Below are 12056 nucleotides of genomic sequence, written 5' to 3' on the forward strand. Positions count from 1 at the left end.
CTCCCACCTAAAGCAAATCATACTGCCCCAGTGGTCTGCTGTGTGCACGGGGCTGTTTCTGGGTTTCCTCCACTTCCATGAGTGTCTTCTCCACCCCAGGCCTGTTTTCAAAGCTCTCACAGGTAGTAGAAAAGCAGCTGGCACAGTCACACTCCTGGCAAGGACCAGGTCTCACCTCCAAGAAACTCAAGCCAGCAGTGGGCTTGCCCTGGAACAAGCTTCTATATGGAACTCGACTCGGAATCTCGGAATCTCTGAGCTGTGCACGACTGACAGTCCTTGCCACCCAGAGGTGAACCCGAGGAGCAGAGAAGTCAAGCAATTTTCCCAAGCTTACACAGCAGCCCTGATGAGACGGGAACCCAGTTCTGGAGCATTCCCGAGTCCCGGAGGCCAGTCCCCGAGCATGCAACCCAAAGGGATTCTTGGTGCTCGGAGGCTGGGGAAGCAGGAAAGAGGCCAGGAGGCAGGCAGGGAAAGGGCACAGAGAGAAGAGCTGTGACTCATTCAAGACGTCGGAGACACTGTCTCTGGCTCTCTGAGCCCAGCCCTTCCCCTCCCTGTTCTAGGGCTCCCTCAGGACATTCTGTTCTACCTGAACCTCTGACGGACAGGACACTTGGTTCTCCTCCAGGAGCAAGGGCTCCCCGCCTTGGCTCAGCGCTGCAGCCTGGGGCCTCACACAGGGTTGGAGGGAAATGAGTGAAAGGACAAGCCAGTGCCTGACACACAGCTGCCCAGTGCACAGCTGGGGGTCCAACTCAAACTTCATCTGCTGTTCTGAAGTCTGGTGCACTCCCCGCCCCCAGAGACTCAGTGAGGAAGATATCACAGATGTTCATTGTACCCCACCTGGTCCCCTGTGCCCACTCCGCTCCCATGGCCTCTGGGGTTATGGCAAAGAAGGTTCATGCTTTAGGAAATACCCACAGCTGCAACCTACTCGAAACATCTTAGAAACAATTTATAATAAATAGAGAGATAGAGCGATAGGGCTGGAGTGATAGCACAGAGGGTAGGGCATTTGCCTTGCACACAGCCGACCCGGGTTCAATTCCTCCATCCCTCTTGGAGAGCCCGGCAAGTTACCGAGAGTATCCGGCCCACATGGCAGAGCCTGGCAAGCTCCCCATGGCATATTCAATATGCCAAAAACAGTAACAACAGTCTCACAATGGAGACATTACTGGTGCCCACGATCATGATCACGATCATCCTGTTGTTCGTCGATTGCCTCGAGCAGGCACCAGTAACGTCTTCTTTGTCCTAGCCCTGAGATTTTAAAAAGTGCCATATTCAAGGCTCTTTCAGGGTTAGGAGAATGAGACCCATCACTGTTACTGGTATCTGGCGTATTGGGTACGCCACGGGGAGTTTGCTAAACTCTGCCATGTGGGCAGGTTATATTCGGTAGCCTGCCAGGTTGTCCAAAGTAAGAATGAGATAATAAGATGTCAGTTTCCAGAAACTGGGTTTTATAGTCTCTGGGTCTTTGCCATTGAGGGGATTACACGGCACCAGGGGGCCAGTTGGTGGGTGTGACCCTTGCCTACTAGAAGATGGAGGATCTGGGTGGAGGATGCTCAGCCCCGATCCGAGCAGGCTTGGAGATCCAGCCCCGGGACCCGCATGCCTTTGTTCCTCTGCCAGTATCTTCATGCGTGTGGAGAGTGGTCTCGGCATGTGGTGGCTGGTTCTGGAGGTCTTCGGCTGCTGGAGCTCTGCTTGGGGCGGGGAGGGAAACTACTGGTGCCCACTCGAGCAAATTGATGAACAACAGGACGACAGTAAAACAGTGCTACAGTGCTACAGATAGATAGATAGATAGATAGATAGATAGATAGATAGATCGATAGATAGATGTTGATGGGCAGATAAAAGGAAGAGAGGCAGAGACACTAAATATAAAACGTTGACATTTTCAGAAATTTGAGTGAGAGAACAACTTGCAAATTCTTTATGCTATTTTGCAACTTTTCTGTTTCAAATTATTTCTCTCACAATGCTGGAAAGGATCCAGAGGGACAGTGCAGTGGGTAAAGCACTTGTCTTGCACATGAGCCTCTGAACACCACCCAAAGTGATCCCTGAGCAATACTGCTGGCTGTGCCCCCCCCCCAACCAAAATCACTTAGTTAAAATGCAGAAAATTCAGGGCCAGAGGAACAGCTCAAGGGGGGTTAAATGCATGTCATAATACCCAAGATGAACCGTAGCAACTCCTGAACACCACCAGGATTGGCCCTGGATCCCCTCCCATAGCTGGGGAGTTCAGAAGAATAGTGTAGAAATTTGGAGAGTAAGTTTCTGAAAGCCCACTCACCTTAATCTTCTTTTTCCAAAGAAAGACAGGATGAAGTCCTTCTTATTTCTACTAAATTGTATAGGTTTCCGCTTTCAATCCTACCACTTCCTTTTTTTTTCACTTTCTTTTTTTCTTAATGAACAGCTTTATTAATAAAAATAAAAGTGAGAACCCTACCTCCTGTACAGTCTCTCTGGCCTCACTTTTTTCTCTTAAAGAGAATTATTTTAAAAAAGAAAAGAAAAGAAACACAGGAACATTCCTACAAATGTCCTGCACTCCAATCTGCCAAAGTGTCTGTTTCCCAAAGAACTTAAACTTTACAAAGTCCTAAACCTGTGTTTACACAAAGAAAAAAAAAGTTGGATTTGGTTGCATTATAAAAGAAATGTTGCTGGCCTGAAAAATTGATACCTCATGAGCATCTTTGGAAACAAATGTCTTGTAGTCTAATTTAACTTCAAGTCTTGCACCTCTACATTTTTTGTAATTGAAGCATCATGATTTACAAAGTTATTCATAGCTGAGTTTTAGACATACAATGTTGCAGCACTGATCCTGCCCTCAGTGTCAACTTGTCTCCATCAAGGTTCCCAGTTCCCTTTAATATCCACCCACCCCCCCACTCCCTGGCCTGCCCTCCTGACAGGCACCTTTCTAAGTTCTGTCGTTCAAGTTTGGATCTCTTGATTTCAGTGTTGCTGACTCTCTGGTTTGGATATTTGGCTGTCGTTCCTTAACACCACCTGTGTTCCTGACTCCCCTAACCTGGTCCTGCTGCTTCTCCTCTTTCTTCTCCCTCTCCCCTCCACTCTTTCTTTCCTTCTCTGCCCTATAAAGTGTTGATCTGGGCATCCCCATTTAAAGCAATGCATTCCCTCATCCAGTTTTTCTAAATACTCCATATAAGGATGAACACCCTGTGTTCATCCTTCTTCTGGATCACTTCATCTAACACGATGCTTTCCGGTTCCATCCACATTGCTGTGAATCGCATGATTTCATCGTTTCTTGCAGTGGTGTGGTGTGCCATTATGCGTATGTACCACATCTTCACAACCCACTTCTCTGTCATTGGGCATCTAGGTTGATTCCAAATCTTAGCAATTGTACTGCGTCCGGCAATGAATAATGGTGTGCATATACTCTTTTGAAGGAATGTTTTCCTGTCTGGGGAATAGATACCCTAAAGTGGAATTGCTGGGTCATATGGAAGCTCAATTGTGAGTTTACTGAGCACCCTCCATACTGTGTTCCATGGGTTTGGACCAGACAACATTCCCACCAATTGTGGATAGAGAGGTCCCTCCACCCTATAAAAACCTGAGATATATTAACATATATCATTATAGCACTGTCCTCCTGTTGTTCATTGATTTTCTCGAGTGGGCACCAGTAATGTCTCCATTGTGAGACTTGTTGTTACTGTTTTTGGCATACCGAATATGCCACAAGGGGTTGCCAGGGTTTGCCGTACAAGCGGGATACTCTCGGTAGCCTGCCAGGCTCTCTGAGAGGGACGGAGGAATTGAATCCAGGTCGGCCTTGTGTAAGGCAAAAACCCTACCCACTGTGCTATCGCTCTGGCCCATATATATCATTATCACGGTCACGGTCCTCCCGTTGTTCATCGATTTGCTCGAGCGGGCCCAGTAACGTCTCCATCATGAGACTTGTTGTTACTGTGTCTGGCATATCGAATACGTCACGGGTAGCTTGCCAGGCTCTGCCGTGCGGGCGAGATACTCTCGGTAGCTTGCCGGGCTCTCCAAGAGGGGCAGAGGAATTGAACTCGAGTCGGCCATGTTGGCTGCGTGCAAGGCAAACGCCCTACTGCTGTGCTATCGCTCCAGCCCATATATCATTATATTAGTCAATAATTAATTTTATATATCACAGAATGCTGATCACACAAAGTCTAGAGAATATTAATCATCACACATAGTGACACAACTTTTTTTCCTATGATGATTTTTTTCTTTTCTTTTCTAGTTCTTGGGCCACACCTAGAAGTACTCAGGGCTTACTGCTAATTTTGCGCTCAGGAATTACTCTCCTGGTGGTGCTCAGAGCACCATATGGGGCTTCGGAGATTGAACTCTGGTCAGTTGTGTATAAGGCAAGCACCCTACTTACTGTACTATCTCTCCAGCTCCCATGAAGAGAGTCTTTAAAATGTACTCTGTTAGCAACTTTCAAATATACCACACAGTATTATCAATCATAGTCCCCAAGCTATACCTCACTACCCCATGTTATATGTTTTATAACGAAAAGTTTATGCCTTTTGACCTCATTCACCCATTTACCTATGCCCATTTTTTTGTCTCTGAAAACCACCGATCTGTTATCTGTGCCAATGAGCTCAATTTATTTTGTTGTTTTAAGCTTTGAATAAAAGTGAGGTCATATGGCATTTTTCTTTGAGTATTTCACTTAGCATACTTCCCTTGGATACATCAGCTGTCACAAATGCAGGATTTTCTTTTCTAGTGGCCAAATTCATTGTATATATGTTCTACATTTTCTTTACCCATACATCTATCAGAGCATTTATGTTACTTCTATGTCTTGGTTATTCTGAATAATGTTGCAGAGAGCTTGTGAGTGCAGATATTTTTCCAAGTTAATGTTTTATTTTCTTTGCATAAAAGCCTAGACTTAGAAGGAAGGAGAAATAGTACCGGAATTAAGGCTCTTTGCCTCACGCACAGCAGAGCCCAGTTTGATCCCTGGCCTATGGTCCTCGGAGCCAGGAGTGAGCCCTGAGCACAGCCAGGTGTGGCTCAACCACCCCCCTCTCAAATCCCCAGACACAGAATTGCTGGAGAGATTGGTAGTTCTCTTTCAATTTGGGGGGATTCCCCCATGCTATTTTTCACAGTGGCTACTCCAGTTTGCATTCCCACCAAGAGCGGACAACAATTCCTTTGCTTCCCATCCTCACCTCCATCTGATTGTCCTTCGTTTTGAGAATAGCCCATTCTAGCAGATGGGAGATGATGTCCACAATAGTGGCTTTGATTCAGACTTTTTTCATGATTGGTGACATGAGTATCTTTTTGTGTATCTACAGACCATCTGTACATCACCTTTGAGAATCTAGTCTGAGTTCTAATCTGACCACTTTTTAAATTAAATCACTGAGCTTGTTTCCCCCCCCTTCTCTCCTTCCTCCTACCTCTCCTCTTTCTTCCTTTCCTTTCCTCTTTCTTGATTTAACATGAGAGAAGTGGCTTGTACGTTTTCCCCCCGATTTTTCCCGACCTCTCCAAGGTTGCCTTTCTGTGGTTTATTTTGCTATGCAAAAGCTTTTTCTTTGTTTGTTTCTTTGGTTTGGGTTTGGGGCCACACCCAGCAGTTCTCGGGGATTACTCCTGGCTTTGCACTTGAGGATCCCTCCTGGTGGGGCTTGAGGGACCATATGGGATGCTGGGTATCGAATCCAGGTCAGCTGCATGCAAAACAAGTGCCCTACCTGCTGTGCTACTGCTCTGGTCCTTATGCAGAAGCTTTTTAGTGTGATGTGATTCTATTTTTTATTATTCTTGCTTTTGATGTCAGAAAATTATCACCAAGATAATGGATTTATTCCCTACGCTTTCTTCTATGGAGTTTTATGATTTGGGGTCTATTCAAGCATTTGTTCTATGTTCGACTTTTGTATGTGTTGTAAGGTAAATGGTTGAGTTTCCTGTTTTTACACATGGTTGTCCAGTTTTCTCAGCACCATTTATGGAAGAGATTGTCCTTTTCCCATTGTTTGTTCTTTTCTCCTTTGTTGTAGATTAATTGACCATATTTGTGTGTGTATGTGTTTGTGTGTGTTTCTTTCTGAGATTTCTATTCAGTTGCATTTATCATTGTATCTATTTTTATGACAAAAGGCTTAGGCCAGAAAAATACTACAGGGGTCAAGGCATTTGCCTTGCATATGGTCAAACTTGGTTCAATGCCTGAGGCTGTATATGATTCCCTGAGCATCTCAGGCATGATCGCTGAGTACAGAGCCAGGAGTCAGCCCTGAGCCTTGCCTGGTATGACCCAATCCCACCCACCAGAAAAGTATGTCCAAAGAATAAATATAAATAATACTTGAAAAAGTAGAGGAAGTCATGCTGACAATAACATGTGAAGAGAGAATCTCAGTAAGGAGATAAAAATGGCAGTTTCACTATGCCACCAGACTTTCTTAGGTGGTAGATGCGGGTGCATGCAAACTCACATGCTTTACTGACATTCTATTTGTCCACAACATCATGGCCACTACTTGAAGCGAGACCAATCTGTAGAACCAAAGACATTATATTAAGGGATGGGCACCATTGCCATGGATCTTACTTCCACTATGTCCAGGCTCTGGGTTAGAAGAAAATAAATGTGCTTGAGTCTTTCCCCTTCGTTACCTGTAGACCTGAGTGTGGGCAGAAAGCTCAGGCTTCATAATAGGAGCTGTGCCCTAGCTGAGGCTGGGCTTCCTTGGCCGACCCCGGAGATGCACCTGGAACTCAGAGCAGCCTAAGTCAGGTCACTGTACTCTGGGGGCTCTTGAAGAGTCAGCATCCTTGCTGGGGAAAGCCCCAGCACCACAAGAGGGAGACAAGAGGTGCCCGATCTCACCTGGTTTTGCAAGGCCAAGGAGAGGACCAAAAATACTAATCAAAGAGCGGCACAGTCAGATTAGGGTCGGGACACTCTAGGCCTGCAGCAAGTGAAGCTAGTGTCAGGTAAGGGGCCCCAAGATTGCCTCCCCTCTGAGCAAAGCACAATGCCACGCGACCACATGGACCTTGGGAGGTTTCAAGGAGCTGTCTTTAGTCAACAGGCCCTGAAGTGGAGATCCAGACAAGAGGTCAGGGGCAAACATGCTCCAGTCTGGGCCAGAGCAATAATATCGCGGGCAGGGCACGTGCTTTGCACATGGCCAACCCTGGTTCTATCCCTGACATCCCATTAAGGTCCCCCAAGCACCTCCAGGAGTGATTCCTGAGCACAGAGCCAGGAGCTATACCTGAGCAAAGCCAAGTGTGACGCAAAAGGGAAAAGTAAGATGTGCCCGTCTTTCCCCTGACTTACCAGCAGACACGAGTATGGGCAGAAGGCCCAGGCCCAGTCGTAGGAGCTGTGTCCTAGCTCTGAGGCTGGGCTCCCGAGGTTGAGTCCAGGGCTGCAGAGATCCACTGACCACCATCATTGAGAGCTTCCCTGCCTTTATTTCAGCTTCACCCTGAAGCTACCAGGGGAAGGACATGGAGAAACATGCTGGGTCTTGCCTGGCATGACCGTTGGGATGTGAAGCGTGGGGCTCCCCAGGGAGGCTCCTTGTAGGGAAGGGCACCACGTCTCCCGCTCAGGCTAGCTCTGGGAACTGAAACCAGCAGGAGGAAGGCAGGAGCGCACAGAGAGGAGACTGTGGTAGAAGTTTTTCTAGACTCGCATTTATTTGGTTTGGTTTTGGTTTGGGGGCCACCCCTAGCCGCGTAGGGCTTCCTCCTGGCACTGTGCTCAAGGATCCCTCCTAGCAAGGCTGGGAAGACCATATGCGCCTGGAGGACCAAACGTGTCTGTGGCTGTAGTTTCTCTGGGCCCACAGGGACTGCCCAGGCTGGCTGGAGGAGTCGTTCTTTGGCAGAGGGATCTGTTTCTTGCACGGTTTCTCTTCTCTTTTTTTAAGCCTATTTTATTGTGAAATGCAACCAGCCTACAGAAAAGGGCGCCAACACACACACAGCTCAGTGACTTATCACAAAGCCTGTCTCCCATGAAACCACCCCCTGTGGGGCTTGGGGCTGTGGCTGGAGCACTTACTCGCCTTGTGTGTGAGGCCCTGGGTTCTATTCCTGGCACCAGCACCAAAAAAGTATAGCTGGAAAGGAGAAATATTACAGGGCACTTGCCTCTCATGGCTCTGGTTCTATCCTGGGCACTGCATAAGAGTTCCACCAGGAGTGAATCCTGAGCACAGAACCAGGAGCAAGCCCTGAGTACCACCAGGTATAACAAAACCCCCAACAGCTCCCCCCCCCAAAAAAAATGAAAGAAAGAAAAATCATCCCTGTGCAAGACACAGTGCTGAGGTTCCCCAGAACCAGCGCCAGCTTGGATTCCTCTCCCGCTGTCCTGTCCTCCTGCAGAGCGAACCAGCGGCCGCAGGATCTGATGGCCTAAAGGACTCCAATGCCTCTTAGCTCTGAGCTCATGGGGAAAAGCCTTCTTTCTCGCTCCTTCTTCCCTCTGCCACTCGTAGGGAATAGTGATGTGCAATTCCCAAGTGTTTTCTGTTTAAATTGACATTTCCATAGAGAACTCATGTCTCCAGCCTCCTCCTAGAACATTGTGACCTCCCAGGGATGATCTGGCCTGGACAGCACCCCTTCATACTCCAGCAAGATTTTCAGAGCTCATTCTGGGATCTAGTCATCCACACTTTCTGTGTGTTTCTGAGCCTGACTTTCCTTCTCTGTTCTCTGTAGATGATGAACCACATTCACCTTGAAATGGGGTTTAAGAACCAGAGATATTGGACTGGAGCTATAGTATATTGTGATAGGGTGTTTCCCTTGCATGCAACTGACCTGGGTTCTATCCCTGGCATCACATATGATTCCTAAGTACCACAAGGAGTGATCCCTGAGCACAGAACTAGGAGTGAGTCTTGAGCACAGCGGAGTGGGGGGGGGGGGGTGACCCAGGAACCGAACATGTAGCCTCTGGGGACTGGAGTGATAGTACAACGGGTAGCACATTTGCCTTGCAAAACCCAGGCTGACCTGGGTTTGATTGCTGGCATCCCATATGGTCCCTCAAGCACTACCAGGAATAGTTCCTGAGTGCAGAGTTACCCCTGAGCATCATTGGATGTGACCCAAAAAAACAAACAAAAAAAGTAACCTCCTTATTTATACCCCACACTGCCCTCCCTCCCACCATTGCATAGTGGAGGTGGTTGGTGTAGAGGTCTCAGTGACATAGACAAATGGAATTGGCCCTCAGGTACCCTAATATTCCTTGATAGCATGTCGCTGCTAGGCCCCCAAGGGCTGGGGCATCAGCAGGAGGGCTTGACCCCCTCTCCTTAAACTGGAGACATGGAACCTGGCCCTAGACCTTGAAAACAACCACCTCAGGCAACGTTTTCTACCCAAATCAGGAAGCCCACTGGTCTGGAGTGCAGAAGGGTCCCCCAGTGGAGAAAGGCATAAAAAGGTGAGCGCCCAGCCCAGGCAGCAGAAACGCCGCTTCAGAAACCCTCTGGGGACAGGGTCCCCAGCAGAGCGAGATGGGGAGACAGTCCCTTCACCTGGCAAAGCCATTATTCACTCTCAGCGCTTCCCCCCTCAATACCCTTATCCCCCAGCAGCAGGGAGAATGGTCACCACGAGCTCCCTGTCTCTGCCAATCGGTGGTCCTCCAACGTCGACTCCTGTAGCTTCTTCCCGCATCCCTCGTTCTGGGAAGGTGGCGTTTCCCCTGATTTCTGGACCCAGTTCCACCCCCCTGGAAGGATGACAGTGCTTTCCCATGGAGGGACCCCACTGTGCCTTCCTCGCTGGGGGCGCATCCTCCCCGCAGCACCACCAGCCGCATTGGAAGAGGTCAAACCTGCTGCTTCCCCACCCAGCTCTCCCCTGTCCTAAGTCCCCGAGCCCCGTCCCCACACACACACACCAACCCACCACTCAGTCCCCTCGGGGAGCCTTTGGATTGGCAGCACCACACACGGCTTTCCAAAGGAAAGTTTGGTGGGGACACCTTTAAAAACCACAGGCCAGGGCAGGAGACACAGGACAGACATAGGGCACTTGCCTTGCTAGTGGCCGACCTGGCTTTGATCCTGGTACCAGAAGTGACATAAAAAGAGAGAGATTAGGGGGCAGTTAGTACAGTGGGTAGGGTGTTTGCCTTGCATGTGGGCAGCCCAGGTTTTATCTTTGGCATCCCATATGGTCCCCCAAGTACCATCAGGAGTAATTCCTGAGTGCAGAGCCAGGAGTAACCCCTGAGCATTGCTGGGTATGACCCAAAAAGAGAAAAAAAATAGAGAAAGAGAGAAAGAGAGAGAGAGAAAGGGAGAAAGGGGGAGAAGAAGGAGAAGAAGAAAAGAAGAAAAGGAGAAGGAGAAGGAGAAGAGTGCCTGCCACACAGTGACTGAACATTATATGACTGAAATCCAATCGTGAACAGCTTTGTAAATGTGTATATTACTGTGGTTCAACTTAAAACAATAATAATAATTTTTTAAATTGTGTGTGTGTGTGGAGAGGGAGTGTCATGGCACTTTGATGGGGGGATGGGGTGGGTAGTGTGCATTCATACCAGAAGCTTGAACACTCCTGTAACCCTAACCCTACGCTACCAGATAAACAGAACATAGACCATGGACTTGGGCAGGAACTTAGCATGTTCTTAGCATGTTCTCGGGTCTGCGGAATTCAGCTCGACCCTGTGCAGATCACCCCAGCTTCCTCCATCTTCCCTGCGAGATGCCCTCTGTGTATCTCTGTGTGCCACCCCCAAGCCAGCCTCTGTTTTGTACACAAACACTCATGACTGTGCACTGGCAGCCTGCAGGCTGACTTTGTCATTCCCACAACAAGGCGCTTTTTCCCCTTAAAGGCACCCGAGCATGCCCTGGGTTAGGAAAGTCAGGGGAGGCCTTCAAAGAAGTCCAGGAACCTGGGAAATGGCTCAGTGACAAACCCAAACCCAAATTCAAACTAAAGCCTTGGAGGGGTGAGGGCAAGGGTTACATGTGCCACAAGTGGGCCCTAGCCACTCTGCTGTGCAAGCCCCCGGCCCTATGATAGGGAGAACTCTGGCACACTCAACAGTATGCAGGCATCACAGCTGAGAGATGGGTGATCACTGCATCAGGGAGTGACTGCCCTGAGCACTGCAGCAAGGAGCACAAACACCACAAATAAATGGAGTGCAACTCGCAGCAAGCATGAACAAGCCCCTGGGACCCACTCGTCTTCGTGTATAACACTGGGGAGCCAGGGGGAAAAAAGTCAATGAGAGAAATAATATTTTTAAAAGAGGAGGCTGGAGGAACAAGGGATTCCCATCTCTTACAGCCCCACCTGTCCCTTCTTCCTCCCCAGTGAAGAGTGGCTGGGACCTCCTGCTCCAGCAGAGTGCCTGAAACCTTCATCCTGCTCAGAATCAACCATTGCTGCCACAGACAGGAGAAAAGGAATGAATACAGGGGCCAGAGCAATAGTGCTGGGGTTAAGGCTATCGTCTTGCATGCAGCTGACCCAGGTTCGATCCCTGGCATCCCATATGGCCCCATGAGCGATTCCATGAGTGATTCCAAGAGTAAACCCCAGTTGAGCACTGCCAGGTATGACCCAAACACTAAAAAAAGAAATGGAGAGGGAGCGAGAAAATGAACCTTGATAGGAACATGGATGCAAGACCCTGGAGACCAGGCTGCTTTTCACCATGTAATTTCTTTTTTTGAACGATTAAGAATCTTGAAGAACACAAAAGTAGCATTATTTACCTCATAAGGCCATCAAAGGATATTGATTTGTTCTTGGAAAGAATATTTTCAACTTCAGCATGAAGCAATAATCTAGCAGATAAAACATTTGCCTTGCATGCAGTGACCCGGATTCAATCCCTGAAACCCTACATGGTCTCCCAAGCCCTTGGGTACAGAGGCAGAAGTAAGCCCTGAGCACCACTAGCTGTGCTCCCCTTCAATTTCATTTAAAAGAAAAAAGTAATTCTTATCATGATGGTG

General features: G+C 48.3%; 1 protein-coding gene across 1 annotated transcript in view; it reads right to left on the reverse strand.

Moving 5' to 3' along the window:
* Positions 1-721: 721 nt before the first annotated feature.
* Positions 722-12056, reverse strand: part of CLASP1 (cytoplasmic linker associated protein 1) — a 376782-nt gene continuing 365447 nt past the window's right edge. The window contains exon 43 of the transcript XR_008791890.1: positions 722-733. The gene's annotated coding sequence lies outside the window, so the exon portion shown is untranslated. The remainder of the gene's footprint in view (positions 734-12056) is intronic.

The sequence above is a fragment of the Sorex fumeus genome, unplaced genomic scaffold, assembly GCF_029834395.1.
Source record: "Sorex fumeus unplaced genomic scaffold, SorFum_2.1 ptg000009l, whole genome shotgun sequence".
Classification (NCBI taxonomy): Eukaryota; Metazoa; Chordata; class Mammalia; order Eulipotyphla; family Soricidae; genus Sorex; species Sorex fumeus.